Source organism: Piliocolobus tephrosceles, chromosome 12, assembly GCF_002776525.5.
Source record: "Piliocolobus tephrosceles isolate RC106 chromosome 12, ASM277652v3, whole genome shotgun sequence".
NCBI classification, from domain to species: Eukaryota; Metazoa; Chordata; class Mammalia; order Primates; family Cercopithecidae; genus Piliocolobus; species Piliocolobus tephrosceles.
In genome coordinates, this window is record NC_045445.1 from 77,748,929 (window position 1) to 77,767,526 (window position 18,598).

General features: G+C 37.1%; 1 pseudogene across 1 annotated transcript; it reads left to right on the plus strand.

Annotated features, from left to right (window-relative positions):
- The first annotated feature begins 6,478 nt into the window (after positions 1-6,478).
- On the plus strand, positions 6,479-8,207 carry LOC111536220 (annotated as a pseudogene). Its single transcript, XR_002729676.1, has one exon. The product of XR_002729676.1 is annotated as an elongation factor 1-alpha 1 pseudogene (transcript).
- The last annotated feature ends 10,391 nt before the right edge of the window (positions 8,208-18,598 follow it).

Sequence of the window (18,598 nt, forward strand, 5' to 3'; positions counted from 1 at the left end):
CCCTTCATGCTAAAAACTTTCAATAAACTAGATATCAACGGATTGTATCTCAAAATAGTGAGAGCTATTTATGACAAGCCCACAGCCAGTAATCATACTGAATGGGCAAAAACCGGTAACATTCCCTTTGAAAACCAGCACAAGACAAGGATGCCCTCTCTCACCACTCCTATTCAACATAGTGTTAGAAGTTCTGGCCAGAGAAATCAGGCAAGAGAAAAAAATAAAGGCTATTCAATTACTAAAAGAGGAAGTCAAATTGTCCTTGTTTGCAGATGACATGATTGTATATTTAGAAAACCCCATTGTCTCAGCCCAAAATCTCCTTAAGCTTATAAGCAACTTCAGCAAAGTCTCAGGATGCAAAATCAATGTGCAAACATCACAAGCATTCCTATACACCAATAACAGACAAATAGAGAGCCAAACCATGAGTCAACTACCAATCACATTGCTGCAAAGAGAATAAAATACCTAGGATTCCATGCTCATGGATAGGAAGAATCAATATCATGAAATTGCCATGCTACCCAAGGTAATTTATAGATTCAATGCCATCCCCATGAAGGTCCAATGACTTTCTTCACAAACTTTTAAAAATATATTTTAAAGTTCATATGGAACCAAAAAAGAGCCCACATTGCCAAGACAATCCTAAGCAAAAAGAACAAGGCTGGAGGCATCATGCTACCTGACTTCAAACTATACTACAAGACTACGATAACCAAAACAGCACGGTACTGATACCAAAACAGATATATAGACCAATGGAACAAAAGAGAGGCCTCAGAAATAACACCACACATCTACAACCATCTGATCTTTGACAAACCTGACAATAACGAGAAATGGGGAAAGGATTCCCTATTTAATAAACAGTGCTGAGAAAACTGGCTAGCCATATGTAGAAAGCTGAAACTGGATCCCTTCCTTACATCTTATACAAAAGTTAATTCAAGATGGATTAAAGATTTAAATGTTAGACGCAAAACCATAAAAACTTTAGAAGAAAACCTAGGCAATACCATTCAGGACATAGGCATGTGCAAGTGCTTCATGACTAAAACACCAAAAGCAATGACTACAAAAGCCAAAATAGACAAATGGGATCTAATTAAACTAAAGAGCTTCTTCACGGCAAAAGAAACTACCATGAGGGTGAACAGGCAACCTACAGAATGTGAGAAAATTTTTGCTATCTACCCATCCGACAAAGGGATAATATCCAGAATCTACAAAGAACTTAAACAAATTTACAAGAATAAAACAACCCCATCAAAAAGTGGGCAAAGTATTTGAACACACACTTCTCAAAAGAAGACATTTATGCAGCAAACAGACACACGAAAAATGCTCATCATCACTGGTCATCAGAGAAATGCCAATCAAAACCACAATGCCATACAATCTCACGCCAGTTAGAATGGCAATCATTAAAAAGTCAGGAAACAACAGATGTTGAAGAGGATGTGGAGAAATAGGGACACTTTTACACTGTTGGTGGGAATGTAAATTAGTTCAATCATTGTGGATGACAGTGTGGCAATTCCTCAAGGATCTAGAACTAGAAACACCATTTGACCCAGTGATCCCATTGCTGGGTGTATACCCAAAGGATTATAAATCATGCTGCTATAAATACACATGCACACATATGTTTATTGTGGCACTATTCACAATAGCAAAGACTTGGAACCAACCCAAATGTCCATGAATGATAGACTGGATTAAGAAAATGTGGCGCATATATACCATGGAATACTAGGCAGCCATAACAAAGGATGAGTTCCTGTTCTTTGCAGGGACATGCATGAAGCTGGAAACCATCATTCTGAGTAAACTATCACAAGACAGAAAACCAAACACTGCATGTCCTCACCCTTAGGTGGGAATTGAACTATGAGAACACTTGGATACACCACGGGGAACATCACACACTGGGGCCTATAACGGGGTGGGGGGCTGGGGGAGGGATAGCATTAGGAGAAATACCTTATGTAAATGACAACTTGATGTGTACAGCAAACCAACATGGCACATATATACTTACGTAACAAACCTGCAAGTTGTGCACGTGTACCCTAAAATTTAAAGTACAGTATAAAAAAAATTCCTATGACATAGTCCTGATCACAAAAACATCACCAAACTTTTAAATAAAGACCAAAATGTTTCTAATGGCAAATATGAAAATAAATGTGAGCTATAGATACATTTCAGAAAGATTAATAAAAACTATGAGAGAATTATTTACCCAAAAAAGATGAATTAACGGCAATCATTTTCAAATTCTTTGAACAAATGGAAGAAAAGAGAACACTTTCATACTACTTTTATGACTCTAGCATTACCCTGATACCAAAGCCAGACGCGGATATTATGAGAAAAGACAATAACAGGCCAATGTCTCTTAAGAATATAGATGTGAAGATCCTCAACAAAATACTAGCAAACTGAATCTGCCAACACCTTAAAAAGGTCATACACCATGGCCAAGTAGGATTTATCCCTGGAATTAAAGGATAATTCAATATATAAAAATCTATCAATATGATATACCATATTAACAGAATAAAGGAATAAAACACACACAATAACACAATCATTTCAGTAGATGCCTAAATACATTTGAAATAATTTTAAGCACATTCGTGATAAAAACTCTTAACAAACTGAGACAAAAAGGAAACTACCTCAACATAACAAAGTCTGTATACAGAAAGCCCACAGGTAACAGCATACTCAATGGTGAAAAACTGAAAGCTTTTCCTCTAAGTTTAGAAACAAGGCAAGAATGCCCACTTTCACTATTTCTATTCAACATAGTACCACAAATCCTAGTCAGAGCAATTAGGCAAGAATAAAAAAGGTATTCAAATCAGAATAGGTGAATTGTCCGTGTTTGCAGATGACATGATTTTATATGTAGAAAATGCGAAAGACTCCTAAAAACTGTTAAGGCTAATAAAGAAATTCAGTAAGGCTGCAGTTAACAATATCAACATATAAAAATAAGTTGCATTTATGCACACGAACAATGAACCCTCTGAAAATATATTAGGAAAAAAATCCCATTTACAATAGTACCAAAAATATTTTTTAGGAAAAAATGAAAGCAAAAAGATGAAAGACTCATATACTGAAAGGTATGGAACATTAATAAAAGAAATTAAATAAGGCACAAACAAGTGGAAAAAATATCTTGTGTTTGTGGCTTGTAAGATGTAATATTGCAAAATGTTTATATTACTCAAAAAGATCTACAAACTCAATGCAATCCGTATCAAAATCTAAATGGCATTTTTTACACAAACAGAACAATTTTAAAATTTGTATAGAACCACAAAAGAATACAAAGAGCCAAATCAATCGTGAGAAAGAACAAAGCTGGAATCATCACCCTTTCTGTTTAAAAATGTAATACAAATAAACAATAAACAAAAGAGTATGGTGCTGAAATAAAAACAGACACATAGAACAATGGAACAGAATACAGAGCCCAGAAATCAGAAATAAATGCACACATATACAGTGAAATGATCTTCAACAGGGACACAAAGAATATACAATGAGGAAAAGAAATTGGTGTTGGGAAAACAGGATATTCATGTGCAAAAGAATGAAATTGAATTTTCATTTTCAACAATTCACAGAAAATGAACTCAAAGTGGATTAAAGAGTTAAACAGAAAATTGAAAACTATAAACTCTTACAAGTAAACAGGAAAAAACTATAGGACATTGGTCTTGGCAATGATTTCATAGATATGACACCAAAAGCAAAGGCAAAAAAAACAAAAAATACATTAGAGAATTGGACTACATTAAACTAAAAATCTTCTGCACTACAAAGGAAATAATCAACAGAGTGAATAGGCAACATGTGAAATTAGAGAAAATATTTGTAAGCCATATATCTGACAAGAGGTTTATCTCCAAAATTTATAAGAAAATCCTACAACTCGGTAGTAAAAAAATTTACAAATCTATTAAAAACTGGTTAAGAACTTGAAAAGACATTTTCCCAAAGAAGTCAGAGCAGGTCAACAGGTATATTTTATAAATGCATCAGGAAAATGCAAATCAAAAACACAGTAAGATATTACCTACCACTTCTCAAGATTACTATTATTTTAAAAAAACAACACAAGCGTTGGTGAGGATGTGAAGGAATTGGAACCATTGTACAAAGCTTGTGAGAATGCAAAATGGTGCAGTCACTATGGAATACAATATGGAAGTTCCTAAAAACTTAAAAATAGAACTACCATATAATTCAGCAATCCCACTTCTGAGTATTTATTCAAAAAAATTGAAATCAGGAGCTTGAAGATACAGCAACACTCCTATACTCACTGCAGCACTATTCACAATAGCCAAGATGTGGGCAACAACCTAAGTGTCCATCAACAGATGAATGGATACATAAAATGTTGTATGCACAAAAGTTGAATAATATTCAATCTTTAAAAATAAGGAACACCTGAAATATGTGACAACATTTATGAACCTTGAGGATATTATACTAAGTGAAATAAGTCAGTCACAGAAAGACATATACTTCATAATTCCACTTAAATGAGATGTCTAAACCAGTCAAGTTCATGGTATCAGAGAGAGAAATGGGCGTTTCTGGGAGTTGGAGGGAGGGGAAGTTATAAATCAATGGTCATAAGGTTTTAGTCAAGTAGTATAAATTGGCTTTAAAGATCTGCTGTACAACATGGTACCTATAGTCAACAATAATGTATTGCACCCTCCCTGTGTCCATGTGTTCACATTGTTCAGCTCCTATTTATGAGTGAGAACATGTGGTGTTTGGTTTTCTGTTCCTGTGTTGGCTTGCTGAGAATGATGGTTTCCAACTTCATCCATGTCCCTGCACAGGACATGATCCTGTTCTTTTTATATGGTTGCATAGTATTCCATGGTGTATATGTATCACATTTTCTTTATCCAGTCTAACATTGATAAGCATTTGGGTTAGTTCCAAGTCTTTGCTATTGCAAATAGTGCTGCAGTAAACATACACGTTCATGTGTCTTTACAGTAGAATAATTTATAATCCTTTGGTTATATACCCAGTAATGGGATTGCTGGGTCAAATGCTATTTCTGACTCTAGATACTTGAGGAATAGCCATACAGTCTTCTACAATGGTTGAACTAATTTAAACTCCTGCCAACAGTGTAAAAGAACACCTATTTCTCCACAGCCTCCCCAGCATCTATTGTTTCCTGACTTTTTAATGATCACCATTCTGATTGGTGAGAGATGGTATCTCATTGTGTTTTTGATTTGCACTTCTCTAATAATTAGTGATGGTGAGCTTTTTTTCATATGTTTCTTAGCTGCATAAAAGCTGGAATCATCTTGCTACCTGACCTCAAACTATACTACAAGGTTACAGTAACTAAAACATGATGGTACTGGTGCCAAAACAGATCTATACACCAATGGAACAGAAGAGAGCCCTCAGAAAAAGTACCACACATCTACAACCATCTGATCTTTGACAAACCTGACACAAACAAGCAATGGGGAAAAGATTTCCTATTTAATAAATGTTGGGAAAACTGGCTAGCCATATGCAGAAAACTGAAACTGTACCCCTTCCTTATACAAAAATCAACTCAAAGATGGATGAAAGACTTAAATGTAAGACCTGGAACTACAAAAATCCTAGAGGAAAACCTGGACAATACCATTCAGGACTTAGGTATGGGCAAAGACTTCATGTCTACAACACCAAAAGCAATGGCAAAAAAAGCCAAAATTGACAAATGGGATCTAATTAAACTGAAGAGTTTTTGCACAGCAAAAGAAACTATCATCAGAGTGAACAGGCAACCTACAAAATGGGAGAAAATTTGTGCAATCTACCAATCTGACAAAGTTCTAATATCCAGAATCTATAGGGACCTTAAACAAATGTACAAGAAAAAATCAAATAACCCCATCAAAAAGTGGGCAAAGGATATGAACACCCACTTCCCACAAGAGAGAATAAATTTTATGTTGGGTCTTCTTACAACAATAAAATGTTGTTTTTTTAAATGAACAATACAAGAAGCCAACAAAAAATACATGAATTCATGGCAAGATGATTAATATTGACAGTCTCTTAGCAAGACTGATGATGAAAAAAGCCAGGAAACACGATTTATTAATGTGAATTATAAAACATAAGTCTAATGTGCAGATACTATAGACATTAAAAAGACAGTAAGGGATATCACTATTAAGTATGAGATGAGCTAAAGGTTTTTGTAGATATTCTTTATGAAATTGAAGTTCTCATTTATTCCCAGTTTTTATTTTTTACTAATTTTTATTTTGGTTCATAGGATACATGTACCGGTTTGTTACATGGGTAAATTGTGTTTCACAAGTGTTTGTGTACAGGTTGTACAGGTTATTGCATAACCCAGATAATGAACACAGTACCCGAAAGATATTGTCCTTATTAAAAGTAATAGCGCTTTTTCGCAACGGGTTTGCCGCCAGAACACAGGTGTCGTGAAAACTACCGCTAAAAGCCAAAATGGGAAAGAAAAAGACTCATATCAACATTGTCGTCATTGGACACGTAGATTCGGGCAAGTCCACCACTACTGGCCATCTGATCTACAAATGCAGTGGCATCAACAAAAGAACCATTGAAAAATTTGAGAAGGAGGCTGCTGAGATGGGAAAGGGCTCCTTCAAGTATGCCTGGGTCTTGGATAAACTGAAAGCTGAGCGGGAACGTGGTATCACCATTGATATCTCCTTGTGGAAATTTGAGACCAGCAAGTATTATGTGACTATCATTGATGCCCCAGGACACAGAGACTTCATCAAAAACATGATTACAGGGACATCTCAGGCTGACTGTCCTGTCCTGATTGTTGCTGCTGGTGTTGGTGAATTTGAAGCTGGTATCTCCAAGAATGGGCAGACCCAAGAGCATGCTCTTCTGGCTTACACACTGGGTGTGAAACAACTAATTGTTGGTGTTAACAAAATGGATTCCACTGAGCCACCTTACAGCCAGAAGAGATATGAGGAAATTGTTAAGGAAGTCAGCACTTACATTAAGAAAATTGGCTACAACCCCGACACAGTAGCATTTGTGCCAATTTCTGGTTGGAATGGTGACAACATGCTGGAGCCAAGTGCCAACATGCCTTGGTTCAAGGGATGGAAGGTCACCCGTAAGGATAGCAATGCCAGTGGAACCACACTGCTTGAGTCTCTGGACTGCATCCTACCACCAACTCGTCCAACTGACAAGCCTTTGCACCTGCCTCTCCAGGATGTCTACAAAAATGGTGGTATTGGTACTGTTCCTGTTGGCCGAGTGGAGACTGGTGTTCTCAAACCCGGTATGGTGGTCACCTTTGCTCCAGTCAACGTTACAACTGAAGTAAAATCTGTCAAAATGCACCATGAAGCTTTGAGTGAAGCTCTTCCTGGGGACAATGTGGGCTTCAATGTCAAGAATGTGTCTGTCAAGGATGTTCGTTGTGGCAACATTGCTGGTGACAGCAAAAACTACCCACCAATGGAAGCAGCTGGCTTCACTGCTCAGGTGATTATCCTGAACCATCCAGGCCAAATAAGTGCTGGCTACGCCCCTGTGTTGGATTGCCACACGGCTCACATTGCTTGCAAGTTTGCTGAGCTGAAGGAAAAGATTGATCGCCGTTCTGGTAAAAAACTGGAAGATGGCCCTAAATTCTTGAAGTCTGGTGATGCTGCCATTGTTGATATGGTTCCTGGCAAGCCTATGTGTGTTGAGAGCTTCTCAGACTATCCACCTTTGGGTCGCTTTGCTGTTCGTGATATGAGGCAGACAGTTGGGGTGGGTGTCATCAAAGCAGTGGACAAGAAGGCTGCTGGAGCTGGCAAGGTCACCAAGTCTGCCCAGAAAGCTCAGAAGGCTAAATGAATATTATCCCTAATACCTGCCACCCCACTCTTAATCAGTGATGGAAGAACGGTCTCAGAACTGTTTGTTTCAATTGGCCATTTAAGTTTAGTAGTAAAAGACTGGTTAATGATAACAATGCATCATAAAACCTTCAGAAGGAAAGGAGAATGTTTTGTGGACCACTTTGGTTTTCTTTTTTGCATGTGGCAGTTTTAAGTTACTAGTTTTTAAAATCAGTACTTTTTAATGGAAACAACTTGACCAAAAATTTGTCACAGAATTTTGAGACCCATTAAAAATGTTTAATGAGAAAAAAAAAGTAATAACAAAAACACAATTACTTTTGCACCAACCTAATAGTTTTTTTTTATCCTCACTCTCCTTCCACCTTCCATTCTCAAGTAGGCCCCAGTGTCTATTGTTCCCTTCTTTGTGTCAATGTGTACTCAATGTTCAGGTCCCGCATATGATATGAGAACATGTGATATTTGTCTTTCTGTGCCTGGTTTATTTCTCTTAATGTAATGACCAGTAGTTTCATTCATGTTTCTACAAATGACAGCATTTCACCCCTTTTTCTGGATGAATAATATCTCAGTGTTTGTACATAACACGGTTTCTTTATCAATTCATCCACTGAAGGATACTTAGGTTGATTCCATATTTTGGCTATTGTGAATAGTGCTATAGTAAACATGAACTTGTGGATATCTCTTCAATATATTGATTTCCTTTCTTTTGGAGATATACCTGGAGTGGAATTGCTGAATCATATGGTAGTTCTAGTTTTTAGTTTTTTTTGAGGACCCTCCATACTGATTTTCATAGTGGGTATACTAATTTACATTCCCACCAACAGTATACAAGGTCCCCTTTCTCCTTACCCTCACCAGCATCCATTATTCCCTATCTTTTTGTTAAAAGCCATTTTAACTGGGGTGAGATGACACATTATTGTGGTTTTGATTTGCATTTCCCTGATAATTTGTGATGTTGAGCATTATTTCATATTTACTCGTAGGTCTTCCTTTGATAAATGTCTATTCAGACCATTTGCCCATATTTATTTAGTTTTTAGTTTTATGTTTATGGTTATTTTATTTTTTCCATAAGTTATTAAGATACAGGTAGTATTTGATTGCATGAGTAAGTTCTTTAGTTGTGATTTGTGAGATTTTGGTGCACCCAAGCAGCATACACTGCACCATATTTGTCGTCTTTTATCCCTCGCACCCTCCCACTCTTCCCCAAGTCTCCATAGTCCACTGTATCATTCTTATGTGTTTGGGTCCTCATAGCTTAACTCCCACATATCAGTGAGAACATACAATGTTTCGTTTTCCATTCCTGATTTCCTTCACTTAGAATAAGAGTCTCCAGTCTCATCCAGGTCGCTGCAAATGCTGTTAATTCATTCCTTTTTATGGCTGTGTAGTGTTCCATCTTATGTATACATGCCACAGTTTCTTTATTCATTGATTGATAGACAGTTGGGTTGGTTCCACGATTTTGCAATTGTGGATTGTGCTGCTATAAGCATGCATGTGCAAGTATCTATTTTTTGTACAATGGCTTCTTTTCCTCTGGGTAGATACCTAGTAGTGCATTTGCCCATTTTTAAATTAGATTTTTTTTTTTTTTTTTGCTGTTTATTTGTTTGAGCTCCTAGTATATTCTGGTTATTATTCCCTTGTCAGATGGATAGTTTGTAAATATTTTCTCCCATTCAGTGCATTGTCTCTCTACTTCATTGTTTCCTTTGCTATGCAGAAGCTTTTTACCTTGATGAAACACTGTTTGTGTATTTTTACTCTGGTTGCCTGTGATTTTGCAGTCTTACTCAAAAAAATCTTTACCCAATGTTCCAGATCATTTTCTAAAAGTTTTTTTGTAACAGTTTCATAGTTTCATGTCTTATATTTATTTATTTAGTCCATTTTGATTTAATTTTTGTATATGGTGCGGCATAGGGCTCTGTTTTTATTTTTCTGCATATGGTTTTCTGAGCCCCATTTATTGAAGAGATTGTCCTTTTCCCATTGAATGTTCTTGGTATCTCTGTCTAAAATAAGTGGGCTGTAAATGTGTGGATTTATATTTGGTTTTTCTTTTCTGTTTCATTGGTCTATGTGTCAATTTTTAGGGCAGTACCATGCTGATTTTATTACTAGAGCTTTGTAATTTATTTTGGAGTCAGACAGTGTGATGCTTCCCACTTGGTTGGTTGGTTTGTTTGTTTGCTCAACAGTAAGTTGTCTGTTTGGGGTCTTTTGTGGTTTCATATAAATTTTAGGATTACTTTCTTCTACATCTGTGAAAAATGTTATTGACATTTTGATAAGGAATGCATCCGATCTGTAAATTGCTTCGGGTATTATTGACATTTAAAAAATATTAGATTTTTTAAATCCATGAACATGGAATATCTTTCTTTTTTTGTATTTTCTTCAGTTTCTTTCATTAATGTTTTATATTTCTTGTATAAAAATTTCACTTCTTTGGTTAAATTCATTCCTAGTTATTATATATTTTTGTAGGTATTATAAATGTGATTGCATTCTTGATTTCTTCTTCAGATTGTTTGCTACTGGCATATACAAGTGCTGCTGAATTTTGTATGTTGATTTTGCAACCTGCAACTTTACTGAATTCATCTCAGTTGTATCAGGTTTTTGGTGAATTGTTTAGGGTTTTCTAAATATATGATCGTGTCTGTGAATAAGGCTAATTTAACTTGTTCCTTTCCAATATGGATGCTCTTTATTTCTTTCTCCTGCCCAATTGCTCTGGCCAGGACCTCCAGTATAATAATGAATAAATGTGGTAAAAGTAAGCATTATTTTGTTGTTCCAGACCTTAGAGGAAAGGGTGCCAACTTTTCCTCATTCAGTGTGATGTTGGCTCGGTTTGTCTTAGTGACCTTTATTATTTTGAGGTGTGTTTCTTGTATACCCAGTTTATTGACGGTTTTATTTCATAAAGGGATGTTAAATTTTAACAAATGTTTTTTCAGCACCTATTGAAATGATCACGTGGCTTCTGTTCTTGGTTTTGTAAATGTATTGTATCATTTTTATTCATTTGCATGTGTTGAACCATCCTTGAATCTCTGAGATGAATCGCACCTGATTGTGGTGAATGACCTTTTAAATGTCTTTTGTTGTTGTTGTTGTTGTGTCTTTGTTTGATTTTGGTATCAGGTTAATGCTGGCTTTGTAGAATGAGTTTGGATTTGTTCTCTCCTTTTCAAATTTTTGAAAAATTTGATGATAGTTGGTATTAGTTATTTAAATATTTGACAGAATTTAGCAGTGAAGCCATCAGATCCTAGGCTTTTCTTTGATGAGAGAATTTAAATTATGACTTTGATCTCATTACTCATTATTGGTTCTTTGAAGCTTTCTATTTCTTCATGGTTCAATCTTGGTAAATTACATGTGTCTAGGAATTTGCCCATTTCTTTTAGGTTTTCCATTTGTTGGCATATGACTATTTTTAATAGTCTGTAATGATTCTTTGTATTTCTGGGGCTTCTAGTGTAATGTCTCCTTTTTCATTTATCATTTTATTTATCTGAGTCTTCTCTGTGTTTTTCTTAGTCTTGCTAAAGATTTGTCAATTTTGTTTATCTTTTTAAAAATGACTTTTTATTAGTTGATTTTCCGAATTGTTTTTAGTCTCAACTTCATTTATTGCTGTTCTGTTCTTTATCATTTCTTTCCTTCTATTACTAATTTTGGATTGGTTTGTTTTTGCTTTTGTACTTCCCTGAGGTGCATGGTTAGGCTGTATTTTTGAAGTCCTTTTTTTTTTTTTTTTTTTTTTGATGTAGGCATTTATTGCTGTAAATATCTCTCTTAGTACTGCTTTTGTTGTGTCTCATGAATTTTGAGATGTTATATTTTCCTTTTCATTTGATTAAAGACATTTTAAAATTTTCTTAATTTTTTTTCATGAACCCATTTGTCATTCAGGAGCATGTTTCAAAATTCTCGTGTTTTTGTATAATTTCTGAGATCTCTCTTGTAAATAATTCCTAGTTTGTTTTCACTGTGGTCAGAAATGATATAATAATATAATTTTTACTTTGTTAAATTTTTTGAGACTTATCTATCTTAAGCCACATGGAGAATGTTTCATGCAATGATAAAAATAAAGTGTATTCTGCACCAATGGTGTGAAATATTCTGCAAATGTCACTTAGGCCTGTAATGGCTATTGTGTAGCTTAACACTGATGTTTCTTTGTTGATTTTGTGTCTGGACAATCTGTGCGTTAACGAGTGGGATGTGAAAGTATCATACTATCATTGTATTGTAGTCTGTCTCTCCTTTTAGAGCCATTAATGTTGGCTTTGTATATGTGGGTGCTCTGCTATCAGGTGCATGGACATTTATACTTATTATATTCTCTTGCTGAATTGACTTTATATAGTGACTTTCCTCATCTCTTTGTATGGTCTTTGACTTGCAGTATGTTTTATTTGATATGAATGTAGATACATTTCCTCTTTTGCAGCTTCCACTTGCAAGGAGTATCTTGCAATCACTTCACATTCCAACTATGTGCATCTTGTAGGCAGCAGATAATTGGATCTTATTTCTTTATCCATTCAAGGCACTTCATGTTTTTTAATTGGAGAATTGAGTTTTTTACATTTATTATTACCTTGATAAGTAAGGACTTAGTACTGTCATTTTGTTGTTTGTTTTCTGGTTGTTTTGTAACTCATATCTTTCTTTCTTTCTTTTTTTACTGTATTTCTTTGTAGTTATTTTCTAAGGTAGTATGTTTTAATTTGTTTCCTTTTATTTTTAGAGTATCTAGTACAGGTTTTGGCATTGTACCTCATTTTACCATGAAGTTTAAAAACACATCATACAGATATAACAAGTTATTTTTAAAAGGTGGCAACTTAGATCACAAAAATAGAATAGGAACAATGAAAAAACTAAAAATTAAACTCTATGATTTAACTTCATCTAACCCATTTTGACATTTCTTTGTCTCAATTTACATATTTTAATGTTGCCCATCTCTTAGTAGGTTAGTATAGCAATTATTAGCTTTGATAAATTTGTCTTTTAACATTTATACTAGAGTTTTGAGTGAAATGTACAGCATAGTTAGAGAATTAGAGTGTTTTACAGTTGTATACTTAATTTTACCAGTGGGATTTATACCTTCAAATGTTTTCTTTCTGTACATTGGCATTCCTTCTTTTTCAGACGGAAAAATTCCTTTTAGCCCTCCTTGTAAGACAGTTCTGGTGGTGCTTAATTCTCTCCACTTGAAGGATAGCTCTGCAGCATACAGAATTCTCGGATGGCAGATTTTTTCTTTCAGTACTTTGAAAATATGCTTTTGCTTTCTAATGATGTCTCTGGTTTCTATTGAGAAGTCTATTGCTGGATGAATTGAAGAACTTTTACCTGTTATTTACTTCTTTTGTTGCTTTTAGGATGTTCTTTTTGTGCTTGACTATTGAGAGTTTGATTATTATATTCCTTGCAGCAATCTTATTTGGGCCAATCTGTTTGGTGCTCTCTTTCCTATAGGTGGAAATGTACATCTTTTTCTAGTTTTGGAAAGTTTTCTGTTATTATTTCTTTGAATAAGATTTCTTCCCCTTGCTCTAGCTCAAGACTTTCATGAACACCAATAATTCTTAGATTTGGTCTTTTGAAGTAATTTTCTTTATTTCATAGGTGATCTTTATTTGTTTATTTTGTCCTCAAACTGTATTTTCAAATAGGTTGTTTGAGCTCATTGATTCTTTCCTCTGCTTGATCCATTCTTCAGTTAAGAGCTTCTAATGAATTTTTCAGTTCAGCAAATGTATTCCTTACTTCCATGATTTATTTAATTAAAAAAATTATTTCAATCTCTTTGTCAAATTTCTTTCATAAGTTTCTGAATTGTTTTTCTGTGTTATCTTGGAGATCGAGTTTCCTTCAAACTGCTATTTTGAATTTTTGGTCAGAGAGCTCAGTATTAACATGTCATTAAGGTCAGTCACTGGATACTTGTTTTGACCATTTGGGGAAGTCATGGTATCTTGTTTTCTACTGTTTCTAGTAAATGTATGTTTATTTATTCACATTGACAGATTAGTTACTTATGCCAGTCTTCTCTACCTGGATTGTTTTGTTTTCTGTTGCTTTTTTTTTTTGGCTAGAGTTGTTTTTTTTTTTTTTTTTTTTAATTTTTGAGTTTCTTCCTCCCCGTCCCCTGCCCCACTGGGTCGCTGCCTTTTTGTTTAGCACTAGATGGCACCTTAAGCCATGGTTTGCTTAAGGTTTAGTAACAGATCCTAGCACTATTTATCCCCAAAGGTGGAGGTCCTAAATGGGATACGTGATAGTGTGGGAAAGCTGAATGAGGGGTTGTGCCCAGGGGCCCTGTGGAATGAACAACTAACAGCATGGTGCTGCTGAACAGCCACTTTGAATGATGTCCTTTTTGGCTGAGTTACAAAGCAGAGTTCTCAGGGTTGTGGGTGATAAAGTCCCACTTCCCACTTTGTGCCTGGCTGTCCTCAGGGATATTTCTCCCTATAGGCATTTGTGATGCTTCCCATGGTTTAAGGCAGGATCAGATTTCCTGCCAAGGAACTCAAGATGGTGGAGAAGCTGTTTGTCTGCCTTGATCTCAGATATTCCAGTGCAGAACACATAAGTTTGGGGAAAATTTTCTGCACTCTTGGTGCAGGGCAGATTGAGTTTGGTGTGTTTCAGATGTAGAAATCTAATTCTCTTATCTGTTTGGATTTTTTTTCACTTCTCTCTGACCCTGGAACTGCCCAATCTTCATATTTGAGTTCTGGGATATTGCTGGTAACAATCTCGGCACTGTATGTTTGATTTTGGTTTACTCAGGGAGGTAGGTGAGTTAAGCCAGGTTGCTTTTATACTGCCATTTTGGAACTGGAAGATAATCTTTTTGTGATCTGGTGATCTGATAACCAAGAAGGCTGCTAACTGACTAATGGGCAAGTAGCTTGTCAGATGTTGTAGGGCTGATTACCTTAGAGCCACATAATTCATTTTTTCTTTAAATGTGCTGAATGCTACTCCTGTGCTAATTTGCTTTGTGCCTGTCTCTGTCCCTAAATCATATGAAACTGCTTTTCCTGGATTATCTATCTTGCACTATCATTGCTCTCTGTTACAGGATGCTGCAAGAGTTTTTGCTAACAAATTGCTTCTTGTGTTCTATAGAGAAATAGTCCTGGAGTCATGAGCACCACTCACACATTCATCTTCTCTGTAACAATGCCCACTGATGCCCTATTAATCCACATTTGCAATGCGATGGCAAAGGAACAGATGTCAAATTGATTGCAAAAGTTCCTCCAAGTGACAAGGGAGGGGTTTGTTTTCCTTCAAGATGATCTCCTGGCCCTGTGTGGTCCCCCAGCTCTACACCCTGCATGAGAGAAAACCTTCCATAGGCCTCACTCTTGCAACAGATAGACCAGATATACCCACTGGTGAGGTCTGCAGGAGTTTCCTCCATGCCTTCCTAGGGACCAGAATCAGGAGATTAAGGTCCAGATTGTGAGGGCAAACTGCCCTCCATGAATGAACACTCAGTGTACCAAAACCTCATTGATGATTCTAAGGGTAGCCATTGTTCTCCTGAACTCTGGTTTACAGACAACTGAAGGCCTTTGGGAGAAAGGTAGGCTATCACAGATGACAATAATGTTGAAACACAGAGGCCTATGGGAGAACTTTGGGTCAGAATTTTAAAGGTACTGTGGGACTGTCCCTCATAAGTTCTCACTTAAACACATTGTCACTGCCTCATACTGACCATGTCTAGCTGTTCCCTATTTGCAAGTTAGAGAGAAAGAAGATCTCCTGCCATCATAGTCTTGGCAATTCTCATATCATAACCTCCCAAGAGAAATGACTGAAATCGATGGTTTGTTTATGGTTTTGAAGAGGCTGTTCTGTTGTGCTGAAGTAAAAGAGGGAAAAGCAGCTCCCACCTGTGGTCCGGTAGACATTCCCTGCTTACCTGTCTGTGCACACTTGCACCAACCTCTAGCTGTCTGCTCCTTCCAGATCTGTCTGCTCCTGATTTGTACGCCTGTTCATGGGGGTCTCCAGGACTACCTTTCCCAGAATGGCTCTGCTTTGTGTTCAAAAGGAACAGTAAGTACTACCCACCAGGAGTAGAACAGGCCAGAAACCTAGAAAGATTTCTAGAAAGAGGCTATAACCAGAGCAGAAGTGGGGATCAAGGGATGGAGGGAAAGGGCTTTTCTCAAGGACAGAAATAAAAGGAAGGGTGTCATCCACTTTTCTATAAATGTGTGCATATATGTGTGCACACACATATACAGCTGTAGATCGGCTCTAGCTGCTGTAGGGGTAGGCCATGCTGTTTGTCTTGTATTTTTTCAAGCGAATATCACAGTGAGGGACAAGATTCTGCCATTTTTCCTTCTCTTCATTTCTTTCTTCACCTCTACCTCCTTCTTCTTCCTCCTTATCCCTCATTACTTTTTTCTCCTTCATCATCATCTTTTTGTCTTCATCTGTTTTCTCTCCTTCGTCCTCTCTTCTTCCTCCTCTCTCCTTTGTTCTTTTCATTTTCTGTTAACAGCCCCAATACTCTTCCACTTATCCACATAGGATCTATTTCCAGCTGTCCCCATCCCTCTATATATCTATATTCAGCTAATCCTTGCAGAGACCCTCCTGCATCATGTCTCCTCTTTCCTGTGGTTGTCATTTCCCTAGCGGACTCTAAGTCTCCTAAATTTGATCCAGTTTCCACAATTTCCCCAACCTCCTGTGTTCCTAATATTTTTATTAAAGTAATCCTTGTAAACCTTCTGGTTCTTTGCATATATTAGCCAAGTTCTTCACAAAGCCCCAGTGGTAACTTATCACCTTTTGCTTTGAACTTCTTCTATGTCAATCCTGACCACAGTTATCATTTTCTCCTGCTATACTTTAAAGTCTTCCTGGTTGGAGCCATGCATCCTTTGCCCACAGGCCAGAGGAAGGGGAATCAGGTCTCTTCAGGAAAGTACATAGGGTATGCCTCTCTACCACCATGGTTCTTGACACCCAGGTGTAATCATACTTTCCCTATGGAAGTGCCTGGCACATAGAGAGTGCTCTTCCTGCTGCCTACACTCCTGCTAGACAGAACCCTGGCAAGGTCATCATGAGGGCTGGGATCCACTTACAGCTTTGACCCTAACCAGAGTCTGATATTGGGATGCCATTTCCTCACTCTGATATACTCGCTTTTCCATCTATATACTCTTTGGGCCAGGGGTGCTCTCAGACACCTCCAAATTAGCATCACGCTCCCCTAGGCTCTCTAGTAAGATATTCTGGAGAAAAACCTCTGAATCTTATTTCCAGCTACTGCTCAAGGAAGGGACTGTTTCCAAAGAAAATCACATTCATAAACAGGGGAGTTTTTTGTGTCTTTTTTTCTTCTTTGCTCCTTTCCCTCTCTTTCTGTTAATGGCAGCCATCCCTTCACATCACTTAGAATCACTGAGAATCTTTCCTACCCTGGTTTACAAATTGTGTAGAATCCCTGTAGAGTAAGGTGCTCCTTTGTCTGTTTCCACTGTCTCTGACCTAATTCTTGACTGACTGGCCATTTACCTGATCTACATTAAAAGCGAGGAGAACTGTGTTCTCATCCCAGAAAAAAAAATATGTGACCTGGGCAGTTTCATTCCCCTCTCTGAGATTCATGTCTTCATTTGTAAAATGAGGCACTTGATCATCCTTGGCTCTATCTGGAGGCAAGTTGGTGTCATAGAGCTCTGGCATGGTGATCCAGGGCCATGAACTCCAGTCACAGCTCTTCTACTAACCTAGCATGTGATTTAGTTCTAGTCCCTTTCCACTTCTGAGCCTCAGTTCCCCATCTAAACAGCTATGACCGACAATGGAGGAGTCCTAGACTCTTGCAAATGAGAAACCTAATCCCCTAATATGCCTGTGTGTTGATAAGTTCCATAGCCTCTGATCTTAAGCAGGTAGAGCCTTTTCTTTTCCTCTGGATTGCTTCTTGAAAGTGGGTGTAGTAAAAGTCCTTTCCTTTGTGCTAGATACTTTATTTTCCCAGGTAAGCTCTCCATACCTTTGTCCTGGAGCCTGTATTTATGGATTTTTCATCATCAAAGCCTATCAATTAGTGTAATTATCTTATTGTCAACTTCAATCTTGGCCCTCTCCATGCACTGTCCCCCACCTACCTCAGGTTCTCTCTTATCTTAACTTAGTGAGCAGAGCTCCTGACTGCATCACCATAGCAACCAACAGCTAGGGCCAATTAAGCCATGACTGAGTCATTAGACACCTAAGCTGATTATAGAGTCCAGAATATTAGCTGGAGGAAAGAGGCTGAAAGAAAGAATCCAAGGCAGAACTTAGCTGCAAAAAAGGTGGGCAGCAGAGAAGCTGAATGTTTCAAATCATCCCCGACCTGGACGACATAGGAGTCATGGGCAGGGTGTCAACACTTTGGCATGTGCCACCAGGCCAGAGGGAGGGGCACCAGGCCCATTCTCTTCCTAAGAAAATAATTCTGGACACCTCCCTGCCAACATGCTTCAAATGTAAGGATTTGTGTCTAGATTTTTAAATAGTGCCAATTACTAAACTCACCCTGAATCCTACTCCTAATCTGGTGACACTTT